This window comes from Schistocerca nitens, chromosome 9, assembly GCF_023898315.1.
Source record: "Schistocerca nitens isolate TAMUIC-IGC-003100 chromosome 9, iqSchNite1.1, whole genome shotgun sequence".
In the NCBI taxonomy this organism is placed as follows: Eukaryota; Metazoa; Arthropoda; class Insecta; order Orthoptera; family Acrididae; genus Schistocerca; species Schistocerca nitens.
Window position 1 is genome coordinate 377,472,221 of NC_064622.1, and position 18,060 is coordinate 377,490,280.

Here is an 18,060-nt window from a genome sequence, read left to right on the forward strand (position 1 = left end):
CCATGTGCGGGCGGGAATTATGTTGCTGAATCGTAAGCCCAGGATGGCTTGACATGTAGGACAGCAAAACTGGAGTCAGAATATAGGCGATGCACAATCGTGGTGCAGTGGTGGCGAGGACGACATCCAAAGGAGTCCTGCTATGAGAAGAAATGGCATCTAAGACCATCACTCTTGGTTGTCGGGTCTTTTGGCGGTGGACAGTAACGTAGACATCCCACGGCTGTCCGGAGCCACTCCAGACTCGTCGTCGCTGGTCATCGTGGCTCAGTTAGAAGAGGGACTCATCACTGAAGACAATTATTCTCCAGTCAATGTGATTCCAGTTCAAAGACGTCTCTGAAGACATTTTGCCTGTACTTGTACGCCAATCTAAAGTTACGTCAGTTAATTCTTTCTTTGTACATCTTTTTTTCTTTCCTTAAATATTTCTAATGTATTTTTCAGAGGATTCTTGGACAAGTTGTGGGTAGATTCTTTATTGTGTGGGAGCTTAAAATACTGCGTGATTCAGGAGTAAATAACTGCTGTCTTTGTTATACTATAGTTGGTCCTTCAGTTGAGATTATCATTGATCATAGTCTTTCCGAATTTACTGAGATTTCGTTGATACTGTTAAACTGGTAGTTAAGACTTGATGATTCTCCGAAACATACCATGAATATGTGCACTTTGCTACTAAGTTGTACTAGAGGATCTTCTACAATAATTTGCATTCAGCTAACGCGTTCATTCATGTGAGTTGCTTCCACAGCCCTTTCTTTGTTCAGCAGCACTATTAATTACAGCTTCTCCGCATTATCTTTCAGGATTTTGAAAGTAAGCTGCATCGAGATCTTCGCAGCCGCCATTGATATTTCATCTTCGTACATCCATATTTAAAGTGGATTATAGCAGCTGGTGTAATTTTTATTAAAAATGAAACTCCTCCAGCTGTACTTAAGGTTATATATTTATTTGGGTACTAGTTTAGACGTTGCGTCAACGCCATCTTCAGGCCCGTACACTATGATGAAATCAATTGTGTGTGACTGAGTACTATAAGTCCGCGGTGAGACCAATACGTGCTCCACATGAATGGCGGGCAGTAACTAGTGTAACACTACTTACTGCCTGCCATCCATGTGGAGCACGTATTGGTTTTATAGTGGGTTGCGGTACTATGATAGCAGACTATGCCTTAAGTGCTCACAGCATATGCCTTTATCTGTAAAATGGCTCACTTACTCATTTCATAAGACATACATGAAATGTATTTCAATTGTGAATATGAACAGCTATCAGCTATATACTGGTATGACGACAATGAAAACTTTTACCGAACCCGAATTGGAAACCAGATTTACCGCTTATCGCGAGTGGTTGCCTTAGCATTGAGGTATCAGAGCACGCTCCGCAGTCACATCCAAAGTTCCATATGTCGTCAACCATGCGTCTACAAACTGCACGCGTACATTCTGTAAGTGGAGACTGTAAGTGGCTTACCAGGTGTCGGCAGATAAATACGATATTGCAGTGCCATTGTTGTTCGGAAGTTCCAAGGAATAGAGAGTTGTATTCCTCAACAACACAGGCGCTGTCATATCATATTTTATAGATCACTACCTGGACTTGCTGAACGGAAATTTTACCGTAAAGTTCATTTAAATGTTCATTTACGCAGTTGTATCAATGAAGCCTTCCCCTTACGAATGTGTTGTTAAAAACATAGATAGCGTCACAGTCACAATGAAAAATCTTTTATTACTGATTGCCACCCAACTTGCGTATCACATCCGTGACACTCTCTCCCTTGCGACGCTGTTGTGTTGTTCTAAGCGTAAGTTAATTTAATTAGTGTGTAAGTCTAGGGACCGATGCCCGCAGCAGTTTGGCCGCTTAGGAATTCACACACACACACACACACACACACACACACACACACACACAGACACACAATTCTCTCTCTCTCTCTCTCTCTCTCTCTCTGTCTCTATCCCCCCTTATTAACGTTTATACAAAAAGCTGCCGTTAGAACGTTTTCGTTGTGACTCGACCTTATCGCAGAATTTCAATCACGAACTTTCTCGTCCAAGTGCGAAAACATTCTGTTTCCACCTTTCTACACACGGACTTAGGGAGTGGTGATCCTATAATAGAGTAAGAGAAGCCAGAGCTTGCGCGAAAAGGTTTAAGTGTTCGTTTTTCACGCGCGCTGTTAATGTGGAATGATAGAGAAACTGTGTTGAAGTGTTTCGACGAACCCTCTGCCATGCACATTACAAAAAAAAAAAAAAAAAAAAAAAAAACGTATATGTAGATGCAGTCCCTGGTTTCCAGAGTGGTTACGAGCTATAAACATTCAAATTCTTTATTCTGAACCCTTACGTGTGACAACGGGTGATATTGATGATGAGGATTGCGAAGTAAGATGTGTCTCCTGTAGTAGAATCGTAGAAAAATATCCATGACAGCTCGCAACCTTCTTACCAGCTTCGAACTACGAAGAGCAAACGGCTGCAGGAGACAGTAATAGTTGTCTTTGGAGCAGTGGGAACTACGAGACGTTTCCATAGAGACTTATACAAAATCGCGATACGTGACTGTTTGAGGTAGGCGGACGAAGCAGTTGCGCCAAATCCTCTTCAACTGTCAAGGATCTCCTACCCGCCGATAGACCTGATGCCACATACCGTAGATAGTAGTGATAAGATACGTGCTACCATCTTATTCTGCGATTTATATTTCATATTTGACCGGCCGGAGTGGCCGAGCGGTTCTAGGCGCTACAGTCTGGAACCGCGTGATCGCTACGGTCGCCGGTTCGAATCGTGCCACGGGCAAGGATGCGTGTGATGTCCTTAGGTTAGTTAGGTTGAAGTAGTTCTAAGTTCTAGGGGACTGATGACCGCAGACGTTAAGTTCCATGGTGTTCAGAGCCATTTGAACCATTTCATACTTGGTTTATCCGTAACAGAAGTACACAAACATGTAAAAACTGAAGTTATAGTCATCTTGTCCCCTACTTTACAAGATTTTCAACGTATCCCGTACCGCCGTAACATAATAATCATCTGTGTATCTCTAGCACATCGACTGTGAAGGCTTCCCCTGTGGTTACAAATTCTAAATACATGTAAGAAAGTCTACAGCAAGTCTCCCTCTTTAAAATGCCCTCTCATAACATGAGATTTGTGAACCATGAAATTTTGGTAAACAGTATCTATGTTTTTAAGAATGCGTTCACAAGCTGAAGGCTTCGTTGATACAACGGTATAAATGAACATTTAAACGAACTTCACTGTTAGATTTATGATCAGCAAGTTCAGGTAGTGATTTATGAAATATATTACAGTGCCTGTGTAGCTCAGAAATATGACGCTCTGTTCCTTCGAACTTCTGAACAACAGTGGCACTGAAATACAGTATTTACCGGCCGACTCTTGGCAAGATCGGAAACCTGTGTTTAGTAGCTACGCTTCAGTGCCACTGCCACCGGTAACATTACTATCGCAATAGCACAGTGTAGGATTTGACTGCCTTTTGCAACCGCTTGATTTGAACAACGGTATTGGTATAATTGCCTCCCACTGCGATTGTTATTCCAGTCCTCGTTTCTGCTTCTCGCACAACTCCTCAAAGAGGACAAATCTGAGTGCCTGCAGCAGGTAATGCATCTAAGTCAACACCAACCAAACTTTGCTTTGAAGCAGAGCATCTGAATTATCAAATATCCAATCCGTGGTCTCTCTAATCGCTTGTCTCTGTCGGTCCATTACAGCCAAGGGCCATTCGCTGGTACGTACTTTCCAATTCAATAAACTTTAGCAACAGCCGTACACTTTAATACAATTTCTTTTATTTTGAAATTAACCCATTTCGGCAATTCATTTTGACGTCTTCAGGCCCCATACGCCTTTTTCGAATCAACGAACTTACCGTATAGCTCCATAAACTGGATATCGTGAATCTCAATCGTTGTACAAGGATTAATACGAAACTTTGATAGTTGCTGGCAGTTTTATGGCGCTGTAGTATAAGTTTCTTGATTTGAAATAAGCGTATGGGGCCCGAAGATGGCAAAATGAATTGCCGAAACTGGTTGCTTTAAAAATAAAATAAAATATCTTAAACTGTACGGCTGTCCGTAGAGTTTACTGAATTGAAAAGTTTTCGGAACGGTTCCTTACAAAGGATATGCCATGCTGTTTCCTACGAACAGCTCCTATTCTGCAAACGCTTTATTTCTGCCGATCTAACATCGACACTAACAGTTTCTCATCATAGTAAACATCATGTTATGGTACTCCGATGGCATCCGTATGATTCACCACATTTCCCGATAAAAATCAAAATTGAAGTATCACCAATAAAGAGATAATTAACCTCATCACTCCTCCTTCCACTTCTCTCCCTTCCTCTTATAAAACGCAAACTCCATGATTGTCCAGCCACCAGGAGAAAAGGGATGGCAGAGGAAAGGTACTGAGAGACCGTCACGAGAAAATTTCTTACACTGACACCCTTACGAATGCCATGTGTCCTACTGTATAAAACGTGGGAGTATTTTAGGTACATTATAAACAACCACAACATCCATGACGTATTTCTTAAACAGTCAGTTACGACCACACACTTTGGGTGCCATATAGTTTGTCACTTCTGGCATTACCCTGACTTGATATAGCGCAGCCGGCCGGGGTGGCCGAGCGTTTGTAGGCGCTACAGTCTGGAACCGCACGACCGCTACGGTCGCAGGTTCGAATCCTGCCTCGGGCATGGCTGTGTGTGATGTCTTTAGGTTAGTTAGGTTTAAGTAGTTCTAAGTTCTAGGGGACTGACGACATTATAAGTTAAATCCCATAGTGCTCAGAGCCATTTGAACCATTTTTTTATATTGCGCCAAGACTTTCTTAGTGCCGATCAGTGTCTTGAGGATTACCACAACCAGGGGCACTATGACACGCAGCATACATCACTTTAGCAGGTGCGACACCACAACATACCGGTTTTGGTATGGATAAATACCGGTCGTCAAGCGAGGCTGGGCATGTATCGAAGAAGTGCAACACCGTGTCATCAAAGGTTACAGTGTTGTCCTTCGCCGTTGCTCTCATGTTATCCTGACAGGACCACTTGCGTAGGGGTTCCAGCCGGTGTACGGGGAGTCGAAGAAAGGCCCCCCTAGCCATCGAGCCTCGGGGACACTCGGTACTGACAGGAGCACGTGCTTAGGGTTTCCAGCCGGTGTACGGGGAGTCGAAAAAGGCCCTTCTAGCCATCGAGTCATGGGGACACTAGGTACTGACAAGACAACGTGCTTAGTGGTTCCAGCCGGTGTACGGGGGTCGAAGAAAGGCCCTCCTAGCCACCCAGCCACGGGGACAGTCGGCAACGCGACTCGCTGCCAGCTGGCCACGTGGCCAGGGTTCGCTGCCTGGGCGTCTGTACTGTTCCCCTGCAGAAGCTGTAACGGTGCTCAGCTGCTGAAAGAGAGCGTCTACAATGGAAGATGGCGCCATACTTTGGTCGCAATGAACATTGTAGCAGCCGGGGACCTACCACAACGCTTCGTTGGCATCGACCGATGCCCACCATTCAGCCATCGTCAGAAGAGGGCTTGAGCTCTTAATAAATTAATAAAGCGGTTCTGCTACCATAGAGTAGCTCCCCTGAACCACCGTCCTCCATTATAATATACCCATACCCTCTACAATTTCATTGTTCCTTCTCATTTCACATGTTCTGCTCATCACGCGATGGTTGCTTTGTATTTACTCAGAAGTTAAATGCTTTTATTGCCACTGCGCCTATCCGTCCAATGATTACGAACTGCAGAATGTTCGAAATTGATATGGACGTCACGGACATGTTCAACGGAAGATTAATAAACAGAAAGTACGTATAATACTTACTGTTACAACGGAAATGCCCCAATTGTTTCAGAAAATCTGTGCCTTTCGTGGAGCACAATGTATGTCTTGATTATAATTATCACCATATTTCATAGTTTTACCAGCATAATCAAGAATGTTTCGAGTTGAGCTGTAGAGAAGATCACCATTTTGTCTTGGACACCGAACAACGTGATCTAACGCTACCACAGCGTTTTTCAGTGTACACTCACCGGATGCAGGGACACTACAAAGCAAAGTTTTACGAGGTGTGGTCAAAAGGGAATCGTTATTTATTCATCGACATCAACTTTGTCCCTTTCATAGTAACCTCCCTGATATAGAATACACTTGTGCCAGCGCTTTTCCCAATATTGGGAGTACTTCTGAAAGTTACATTTTATTATGGTTTTCAACTACAATAGTGATTCCGCTTTTATCTCACCAAAGGTGGCAAACTGACGTCGTTTCAGACAGCCGGAGTGGCCGAGAGGTTCTAGGTTTGCAACCGCGTGACCGCTACGATCTCAGGTTTGAATACTGCCTCGGGCATGGATGTGTGTGATGTCCTTAGGTTAGTTAGGTTTAAGTAGTTCTAAGTTCTAGGAGACTGATGACCTCAGTTGTTAAGTCCCATAGTGCTCAGAGCCATTTGAAACATTTTGACGTCGTTTCATGTTTATCTTCAGTCCGGAAATTGAAAGAAGTCGCAAGGAACCATGTTCAGCGAATACTGTGCCTGAGGCAACATAATGGTTTTAATTTTTGCCAAAAAATCCCTAACAATTCTTTGGGTGTTAGCGGGAGCAATATCGTGATGCAATTTTCACGAGTGGTTTTGCCACAAATCTGGACTTTTCTACGCTTTGTTTCACACAAACGGCGCCTAACCTCCATGCAGTATTCCTTATTGACCTTACGACCATAAGGCAGGAATTCATGATGCTTCATCACATTGTAATCCAAGCAAACAAGGAGACGAACCTTCACATGCGATCGAACTTATCGAACTTTTTCGCACTTGGCTCCTTAGGCAGTTTCCATTGGGACGATTGGGTATTGGTTTCTACGTCATAACGTACACCAATGTTTCATCAACTGCTATAACGTTCTTTAGAAGTTCTGAATCGTTGTCGACTCCATCCATCAGTTCCGGAGCGGTGACGACGTGGCTTCGGTTTTTGGTCGAAATTCATCAAGTTCGGAATAAATTAGCTGCTACACGCTCCATGCCAAAAACATCCGAAAAAGTTGCATGGAATGAGCCAGAGGATACCGCCGACATCATCAACACCTTCTGTAATGGTTATTCAGCGATTTTCCAGAGACTTTTTCGTCGCATTTACCACACTGTCGTCAACATGTGATGTTGTACGATGTCCAGGGCTTTCGTCGTGTTCAATGTCTTCTCGACGCTCTTTGAAACGTTTACACCGCTCGTAAACTCGTCTTCTAGTCACTGCAGTTCGCCAAAATCCAGAATCAGCACTTCAAAAGCAGAGATTCACTTTATTCCATTTTTGAAGCAAAATTTAATGCAAATTCTTTGATCCATCTTTTTAGAAAGTAAATATTCGCCGATCACTCGAAAACGCGGATAACCTTCTCCACTGCTAATAAACTTAATATTTAAAACAGCTAAAAAGGCAAACATACGTCTGGAATATTAAAACTTCCCCTTAGAAAACTTAGTGAATTACTGTGCTGATGAACCTCTTACATTATTTGATTTTCAAACAGCTGAGCAAAACTGAACGTGTACAGACATTCCTCTCTTTACTTATTCAGATCATCACTAAACTGACATACAATATTTTTAGCGCAACGCAATCTGACTTTCACGAATCCCTACACAAGAATGACCCTGGCTAACAATAACCTATACCTTTCATGAATCACTTACCTCACAAACATCTTCGTTACTTGAACTATTACAATACAACGAGCGCCAATACTGTCAGCTAAAGAAAAGATTCTAACTACTGAAGGCACTAACTACTGATAGGCATAGTTAGCAAATGAAAGATTTTAATAGAGAACAAACAATGTATTTACCTTAATAGTGTTCAACAATCATTATATATATAATCTCAGTTCATGACATTCAGTCTTACAAATTTACTCTCTCTGATGGACACACCTCCAGATCATCCGCTCTCAAAACTGCGCCATCTCATTCTCCACATCCACCACTGCTGGTGGCTCACCTCCAACTGCGCAACGCTATGCGCTGTTAACAGCCAACTGCCCAACATTACAATAGCAAATTTCTACAATGCAAGCCAGCCACAGACTGCACACAGCACAGTCAGTGATTTTCATATAGAGCGCTACATGGCGTTACCAACATAAAAACCTAAACAGCCTACTTACAATATGTGTACCGAAAAGATACAAAAAATTTAATATAGGACGTACAAAGATCGCGGAATTAGAAAATCCTCGTAGCGTACATTATTCACACTCAGTGGAAGATACATGTTTGCAGAGACATGTTATTCCGAATAGGTAATATACCATCCAGTTAAGAATGGAAAATAATTAAGAACATAAAATAATTTGTAAGGTGGTTCTCTACAGCTGCGATCCGTTTCATCAAATACATATATATACATAGCTAGATCATCCGCTACTACCAAAAACTTTGTTGACTTATCCTCACGTTTTTCGTGACCATTGAGCGCACACAGGACGGATACGTTTTTATTATATGCAGAAACAAAATTTTCGGAGTTGCTAAGATGTAAGCATCTTAGGAACAACTTCAACAGGTCTGACAAGAAGCTTGTATGTCACATTTTACAACAAACGTGTAGATATGTCTAAACGTTGAAACAATTATAGTAACATATAATAACAAACTTTAGCTTCCCTACTTATTTTAATACCAAGGCTAGCATGTGTAATGCATTAGTATGCAAAATGCTTTTAACGAATTTTTTCACCAGTACCAGAAGAGTTTCCATTATAAACCGAAAGTACTATAATCCTAATAAAGGTAGTGACAGCAGCTCGTGGTGTAATCTTCTAAACAAACCATGACATTGTCAGATGCTCGTATCAGCGAAATCCTGTGTTCACTTGGATAACATGGGCAAATGTTCTGATCTCCCTTCTCATAGCGCAGCCGAATGCTCCACTGCATGGACGTTGTGATCTGACGTAGATAGTCTATCTCAGGTGATTTACTCCGGTGAAAGCTTCCGCGTAATCAATTCTGTGGAGCGCGATAGCCTCGGAGGATAAGCTGCTCGTGAGTGGTATGGATGTCCGACGCCTTATTGTCTCTACTGGCTGTTGCACCGTGGTTCTTTCTCATTCAGTAGACAATAATAGCGATAGCAAGCGAACGTCCATCACCCTTCAGCGTTTGCCTGCAGTTTCACCGTTGCCGCTTAACTAATTCTTTCCCAAAATAAATAGTAGCCGCCATTAGACGCTCACGCAACATCAAAGCTCACTTTCCGATTATATATCTTTCGTACTGCGTTGGTTTTCACTTAAGGCACATACGAGAATACGTTTTTGCGGTAACGGCGAGTGTATAGCTCTGACACATGATAGACTATTTTTAAAATATACGCTTTTGTGTATTCGTGATAAATTTTCACTTAACTGCTATGGGTTCAGGAACATCGTCGTTTCAGAAATACAGTTCTCTCTCTTAAGATCGGATAATAATTGGTGTCTTTTTTTCCTTGACTGCATTTAGCTATCGCCATACTGTCATCCATCACATCTGCAATGTATCAATTGCAATAGCTATCTTTTTGTGCGACACTGTGTTGATATTTGGAAACACTTTTATGCTCGCTTATTACGAACTATTTAGAGTTTCTCAGTGCAGTCATTCCGAATTTGGCTGTTAAAGTATCATTTGTTACGACTGCAATTTTTACTGCTCGTATATCCATTCCCAAGCATTCTGAATGCAAACGTCTAAAAATAGAATACGCTGGAGTAAAATTAAGTATCACACCTTTAAAACTAAAAACATAGGAATACTCTCGTGAGTGCTGACCCCCACCCCAAGCTGCAACGTAGTTCGTAGGTGTAAAATCAGATACATACGGTGGTATAAATCTACGCACTGAAATTCTCACTCTTTCTGTGTTGACACCTTTGTTATTTTACCGTCATTGCCATCCATCTACCACCCTGACTGCACGAGCGTTGTACTTGATTGGGTCTGGTGGATTTTGTCTTCACTTTCACGCCTACTGTTTTCTCTTACTCTATAAGCTACATAGCTTCTGCTCACATGGTGTGTGGAACAACGATTAGATTTATGCCACTAAATGTATTTGTTTTCAGACTGCTAGTAACAGTGTTCAAGTATATCCCAACTTCACATAGGTGGAAGTCACAAATGGCATTTTTTTCTTTTTTTTATGTTTCAACCGGTAGGATCTTACATCAAATTTGCTACGGAATACAATGAGTAAGAAATACCAGTTACTAACATCTATGGAACGCTATTGCCAACTACAGACACTGAAGTGTATAAGGAACTTTACTCATTTAAATCCCAAGGAAATGAAAAGAGAAATATGAACTAACTCACGTAAACTAATCAACATTGTGCAATTTCAATACGTTATTGCAGAATGTTTTTACCTTTGTTCCATGTCATCACCAGCTTTTGTTTTTACCAACTTGTTTTTGTATCCCAATACGATTTACTGAGATAGGTAGCTTTACGGAAACTACTCAAATCCCAATAAAAGAAAAAATTAACAGATAAATAAACAAAGAAAACGTCATATTGGAATGTCAATATCACACGTAATTGCACTTAGGTATTCAGTTTCAAAGGTCTGTCAGTTAAGCTTCGCTGTTGCGTGTTCTGTTTGGTGACTACATTCAAAAGGCTCAACAATGACTATGTTTAGCGTCCAAATGATAAATGATTTAATTGAATAATTACATTATGGGTGCGAACCTGGTCTCTATCAAAATTCTATTTCATGTTAGTTGTGTGTTCATAAAACATCTCTACTGCAGCACCATACATAGTGAAAAGCGGTATTGTTACCCTCACCCCTCGCCGTTCACCTGTGACTTCCTCATAGTAACGTACTTTGTGGCCCAGGTTGCGGTCAGGTGGTTTGACCTGATCGGCCAACTTCAATGCCAATTAACTCAGAAACGTAGACATGAATCGAATTTTTTTCTTATCTTTTTTCTCATCACAAACTACCCTTCAAGACACTAACAACTTTTTCAGTCTGTTTCTGGCCACCCTGTGTAATTATATTGAAAAGCGAACAAAAGATGGACAACACTAATTGTAATTAATTCAGCAATCAAAAAGAGCCGATTTTAACTCAGAGAAATCTACTGCATTTAGTTACATGATGCAATGCTTGTCGACCTACTGTGTGACACAGAGAACTGTAGCTGCTAATGCGGGATATCATAGGGACAGAGGAAAGTTGGGAGGGGTGGGGGAACTGGAGTTAAATAGGGTCATATGCATAGCACAGTTTTTTGTAGGATTACGAAGACCTGGGATATACGGTCAGTGGGAAAGTCGGAAAGGAGTCTTAGGGAAAATAATTCACACAAGGACGACGACTGTTTTAGTTTCCCAAGAATTGCTCAGTCTGCTATAAACAAAACTGAGATATAAGGTGAACTCGCTAATTAACAGTAGACAAAACGATCAGAAAAATACGGAAGTCAGCTCTCAAAACAAGCAGTAAACGCCACTCAGGGATGAGGCCATAGCCCAGTTCACACTGACCTACCACTACCTACAAAGCAGTAAGTGGAGTGACGTATGATGTTGGGACATCAGTATGTGACCAGTCTCTTCACCCGTTATTGCCAGGAAATAGATCCAGATGATATCGGTGCTTCTTTATTCAAGCAGTTCCTCATTGAATCCCACGAGTCTACTAGGACCTCGTTCCTAATCTCTAAAAAAGAAATCTGTGGGGTCACCGGGATTCGATCCCAAATCGTTCATGAACGAAAGCAACGAAAACACTTTCTCTCTTTCCTCCCTCTTAGCTCTTCTATGCTCTCACCAAATTCTGCCTTCACGGCAAGGCTTCAGATGACATTAAACAAAATTTTTAACTTGAAAATTGTTTACTTTCAGGCAAAAAAGCTGGGATAAACTTTAACTCTTGGTTCTATATAAAATCGTTAAAGTAAATTAGTCTTCGTAGAAAGGAATTGTCTATCTCTAATGTTCTTCAATAGGAGAAATAATGTAAACAATGGAATATAGGTGATCCTGCACTAAAAAGGTCATTCTTCAGAGAAATATTTAAAAAAATAGCTTTGCTGTCTAAGTCGTTAACATAGCCATTGAAACGATGTGTTAAATGAATGTCAACTAACGCACATACATTAATACTTGGAAGAGAAATTTCATTGATTTGTTAAGATTCTGTACGTAGAAGACATACCCTGAATCGATCATAATCATCGACTAGCGCCCTGCGATACTTTAATAAAACACGTTACAGGACAGGAGTTTGACTGGTTCTTTGGCCAACAATGAACTTCCGCCCTCTTGTTATTTATATGTAACGATTGTTGAACATCTGTTACTTCAATCTTGTGTTAGTAGGTTGGGGCAGCAGTCGATTACTGGGAACAACTGCAAAAATAAATAAATAAATAAATAAGTAAATAAAAAATTTACTTATTTACTATAGCCAGACCTCATCACACAAGAGATTTAGAGATAAATACTGGTTAAAAGATTTTATCTTTCGGGTCGAAGAACTGTTACTAGTTCTTTAATAATCCAATAGTCACATGTTATTTACTCACATGTCATTTACTGCGATTTATGCTGCATTATTCATATCGCAAGGACATGTGCTCCTTTTTTACGTTTATATAAAAGTAATTGTAAGCACCGATGAGAGCATTTCCATTAATTTTTCGTCTGTTTTGACAACTTATCTGCAAGTTTTAGTCTCTTAATTTCTCTAAGACAAAAGGGTTTTGAGGCACTGGGACTAAAAAATAAAATCGTATCCACCAAACCTGCCCTCTTCCAAAGAAGGAAGCAGTGACAAATGAAAGCGGTATTATTCATTCTCGCCTAGAAAAGAAAAGTGGTCTTTTCCTCTGTAAATGGCATGACAGCTCCATTGCTTCTGAAGCACCAAACACAGCTGTTGTGAACCCAGTAGCTACTGCTGGAAGATATTCGCAGTGGTCAAGGATACACAACGAAGTTCCTCTAGCCTCGATCCTGACAGAATACAGTAAGAACATGGATGGAACTGATCGAATGGATCAAAACGTGATACAGTGCAGGAGACATATCAGTAACAGAAAGTGACGTTGGGCTCTTTTCAGTTGGTCATTGTATTTGGCTGTACACACTACCCTGACGCTATACTGCAAAAATTGACATTGGATCTCGCAAGTAAATTTGAACAGAAATTGCGCAGGCGCTCTTGAGGAGGTGTGCAATGCCACCGAAAGGACCTGGACGAACACAGGGTGGAATAAGGTGTATGTCATCAGCACGTACCCTCTGCAAGAAATGTAATTTTTAATTTTTGTTTCTGACTTGTTATCATGCTTAATGTATTTCATGTGATACACTGTAAATGTATCTTCTGCTCTCTACGGGGCTTAGCGTTACATGTATGGTACAGTATAATATATTAAAACGAGGAATTAGATATTGCTGTTTCACCTCAAATACTTTTTCAATCTAACAAAACTGGGAAGGTAATAAATTGTTCAAATGGCTCTGAGCACTATGGGATTGAACATCTATGGTCTTCAGTCCCCTAGAACTTAGAACTACTTAAACCTAACTAACCTAAGGACATCACACAACACCCAGTCATTACGAGGCAGAGAAAATCCCTGACCCCGCCGGGAATCTAACCCGGGAACCCGGGCGTGGGAAGCGAGAACGCTACCGCACGACCACGAGCTGCGACGGGAAGGTAATAAATTTAAAATATTTACAAATATTGATTTGGGCTCTATTGGATTACTGGAGTCACCACGTGCGTTTATTTTTGCTCTATATTGCTCCTAACAGAACATGTTTCCTGCTTCAGTTTTATTTTAATATTAACCCATTTGACTACAGAGGCTATGAAGTCTTCCAAAATTGATGACATTAAGAGTAATAGTGTACGTTATTGATGAAACAATAGCGCACTGAAAAATGGTATAAGCTACATATACAACAGGCCTCAGCTCCACAACGAAAGATAATATCCAGTAACATCTTTCAATACACACGCACATAATGCTCGTCAGAGAGCCCCTAATAACTGTGATTTATTTTCCGCTGAGAAAGGCTACATATCCATTATATAAGAACATGTGATAAGAGATACATTGGATATCTCCGTCAATATTGGTACATCGATCAAACCCACTCTGAAACCATAGAGTTCCCGTGCACGCGCGCCATCGTCTAAATACTCTACTTCAAGGATACATCAGACGTAGAATGACTTGTTTACGTTAATACTGAAAATTATCACAGCAGTGCTTTTCTTTTGCATAAGAGTATAGTGCGATCTCACCAACTGAATCAACATCTGCCTCTGTGTAGAGCTGCGTCCACCAACTCAGAAATTGGCTATCGTTATTTTAGTTGTTAACTCTAAAACAGGTTCTATGGAAACCTGTATTCTAGTCCAAGGCATTTTCATTTCAACGTCCGGTGTTTCCCACACTGACGCGTTTTCCAGCGAGCGAAATTTGCCTATATTGCTGCGCGATTGCCCCACAGCGCAAGTTCCGAATTCGTCTGTCGGAAACTTTTCTGCTGTGGCACCAGAGCCTGAAGACATTTGCAGACCGCAGTCAAATATCTTCGGCAATCATTCAAAATCATACGTCGTCTGACAAAGCCCACAGTCTTCTATTATACTGTACTAGACAATAGTATGTTTCACACTAAACTTATGAATGATATATGTTTCCTTTCTGGCGATGTTTTGTGTTCTAGTGCCTCAAGTGAAATTTGATTTTGTTAATTGAGTTCAGTTTTGTTGCACCATCATACTCTCTGTCTACATAAATCCTATGGAAACACTGTTTTAGTCTTTGTGATAGTACTTACTTATTTTGCAGATGTTAACTGTTAGGAAAGAAGTCACATAGTGTACTGCTACTAGGAATTCTCGTAGACGATTCTCAGTTCGCAAATTCGTGTCCAGATAACGGTCGATGTTTAGAAGGAATCCAGATCGGTCATGCTATTGCACCTTATACCTGTGTAAACAACACAACGTCCTTTTATATCAGTCAAGCCTTACCTTCAAGACAGAAGCCAATCCTCTTGTTCGGAAGTGATACGAAATTCATTTTGGAATTAATTAGTTGACAAGGAAGACAAAATGAGTTCCAGATTTTAAAGTTGTTGCCGTATTAAAAGACCGGTTAAATGCCAGAGCCAGCGTTTGCTGTTTCCAGGATATGACGAGAATCAATGGACAACGTGTCAATAACAGGATGCGAATACAGAGAAGTGCAAGACTACGGATAAACAGCAACAGTTCATTCCTGTACAGAAGAAAATGACCAACAAAGATGGATGTACTCGTTTATGTGGAAGATGTTTCGATCTGAGATCAGAAAGTTGCGGCAATTGTAAAAGCTTATCGCTTAAACTGAAAACTAAAAATAGCGCATGACATATATTTAGAGATATATTAGTTTTAAAGAGGTATATTCACACTGGATGTTTGTTTGGATGGTAAACGCCTTTATATTTACTTCACAATGCTCTGAAATTATTTTTCTATAGTTGAGAATATCGCTAACGAAACAAATTATCGTTAATTGATAACATAAAAAATAATCACTGTGCGATTGTATTCAGTCGCCTTAAATTTCCATTAAATCTCTTTGTCGAAAGCTACATTAATGCAATGTAAAGTAATTCAGTAAAAGGAAAAAAAAACGTACCTATATGTTCCTATATTTTAATATCTCTTTTCTCTTTCGATTTCACGATTCACGTACTGAACATAACTGAACTCGCCTGCTTTCTCTTCAAACTGCTGAGCACATATTCCTGCCAGCAACAGTTCCTACACTCCTGACAACCATTTTCAGAAAAGACTTGCTAACAGTTAAATTTATAAGAGACGTTAACAAATTTCTCTTTTCAGAAATGATTTTCGAACTGTACCAGTCTTCAGTATTTCGTATCTTTTGTACTTTAGCCAAGGTCAGTAATTTTTTTGTTTAAATGGCTAACATTGTATACTAATTTTGGTGTCTCGTATAATAATATGACACCCTCAGCTTCAGCTGGTTTAATTCAGGTGCATTCTAGTATCCGTATTTCACTTCTGTTGATATTCATCTAATAATTCTTTTCAGGACACTATCCACGGTATTCTGCTGTTCTTCCATGTCTTTTACTGACGCTGACAGAATTACTACGTCGCCTGCTGAACTCGGAGTTATTTTTTCTCCTTGGACTTTAATTCCCTCTCGAAATTTCTCTTTGGTTTTCTTCACCGTTTTTTCAACGTACCCTTTGAATAAGCTTTTACGACGTATATTTTGTCCCTGCTGCCAGACGAATTTCCAAGAACGGTTCGCAGTCAATACTGTCGTAAGCTTTCTATAAATTTACAAATACTATAAACTGGGATTTGCCTTGCTTTAATCTATCTTAAAAGCTAGTTCGTAGGGTAGATATTGCCTCGCATATACCTACATTTCCCTGGAAATCAAACTGATCTTCCACGGGGTCAGCTGCAATCAGTTCCCGCTTTCTTCTGATACGTTATTCGTGCCAGTATTTTGTAAGCCTGACTTATTAAACTGATAAAACTCCGTCCACAACCCATGTTGTAGGAGGCAAATTAAAACATTTTGTTAAACCTTCTCTCTATATATACATACAACGGAGTCCACCGATTGCATCTTTTTCTATGTCAGGACTAGTTTCAGAAGCGACTGTATAGCGTTTGATACGGTCTTGTTAATCCTGGAAACGATATCCTACCAATACCGGTATCGTAAATAGGCAGAAACAATCGCGATTCTCGATTCCCGGGATGGATGAACTATCTGTATACGTAATTAAGTTTGCAGTGGACTCAGTGATCGAGACCTTCTCGCACTAGGGCCATTTTTCTTATGCCAGAGCCACGTATGCAAGACAACTGTAGCTTAAACATTTTTTGTCTTAATGTCAATAGATTTCGGATCTTCTCAATTTATTGTAAACTTGTGTAGCTAAATAGATGATGGAATTCGGATAGATATTCAGTATTGTCGTATTTGATGCGATATTCGGACGTCTATTTGGTTGCAGTGACTGAGGGTATAGTAACGTTCTCTAATGGGCAATAATTAGGTATGTTAAACTGACACCATTTTTGTTGCTCTTATTACTGTTGTAGGCTTAGTGAAACAGAAGCAACGTCAGTTGCCTCGAGTTACAGCCGAGTTTTCACTGCGGTAACGTTTATTCGATGTTCGGAAGTAACGACGCACGGAAACTCCCGCATCCGTCAGTAATTATTTCCATAATTGGTACAGGGAAGTTAGTATCTCGGTTCCGCGTTCTGAATTAAACAGGGTTGGTATCTGGTAACTGTTGTGGCGGGTCACTTTCCGTTCGTAGCCTCAAATGGATTGCGGTATACAAAGTTAGTCTCACTGGAACTGAATTTTAATTTGAAATTCCTGTCGATCGTTGTAGTTAAAGAATTTCTATTTTTAATGTTACCTTGTCGCCAGTACATTACATTCAGTACCATTCATGTGCACTAGTTTATAGATCTAATCTGTGTAGCATCGCAAGACACATTCACTTAAACTGAGTGCTTTAAAGTGCTCCTGTTACGAGAAAAGAATCGTTTCACTTAGTGTTGCTGTCTGCCTTTTTACGGTGAGAACTACAGCATGTTTTTTCTGTATTACTAGTGGGTGCGCAAAGCGAGTCGACAAACATCACTTAGCCTGAAGCGACGTCTGTACACAATAGGAGCTTTCACGTAGGTAATGGAGGATCACTTACCCCCGTTTCCTTCTATGCGGGTTCCGCGACTTGCATATCGTGAAAAGAGAACCTTCCACTAGGATGGGAGCGTGTGGAAAGATGGTGCGTAAATACAAGAGTGCCAAGAGACGTACGGAAGAGAACGGCACTTACTGCCACAAGCGATGCAAGGGAACACAAAATTACGACCCAGTTACAAGATGTTCTTTAGATACC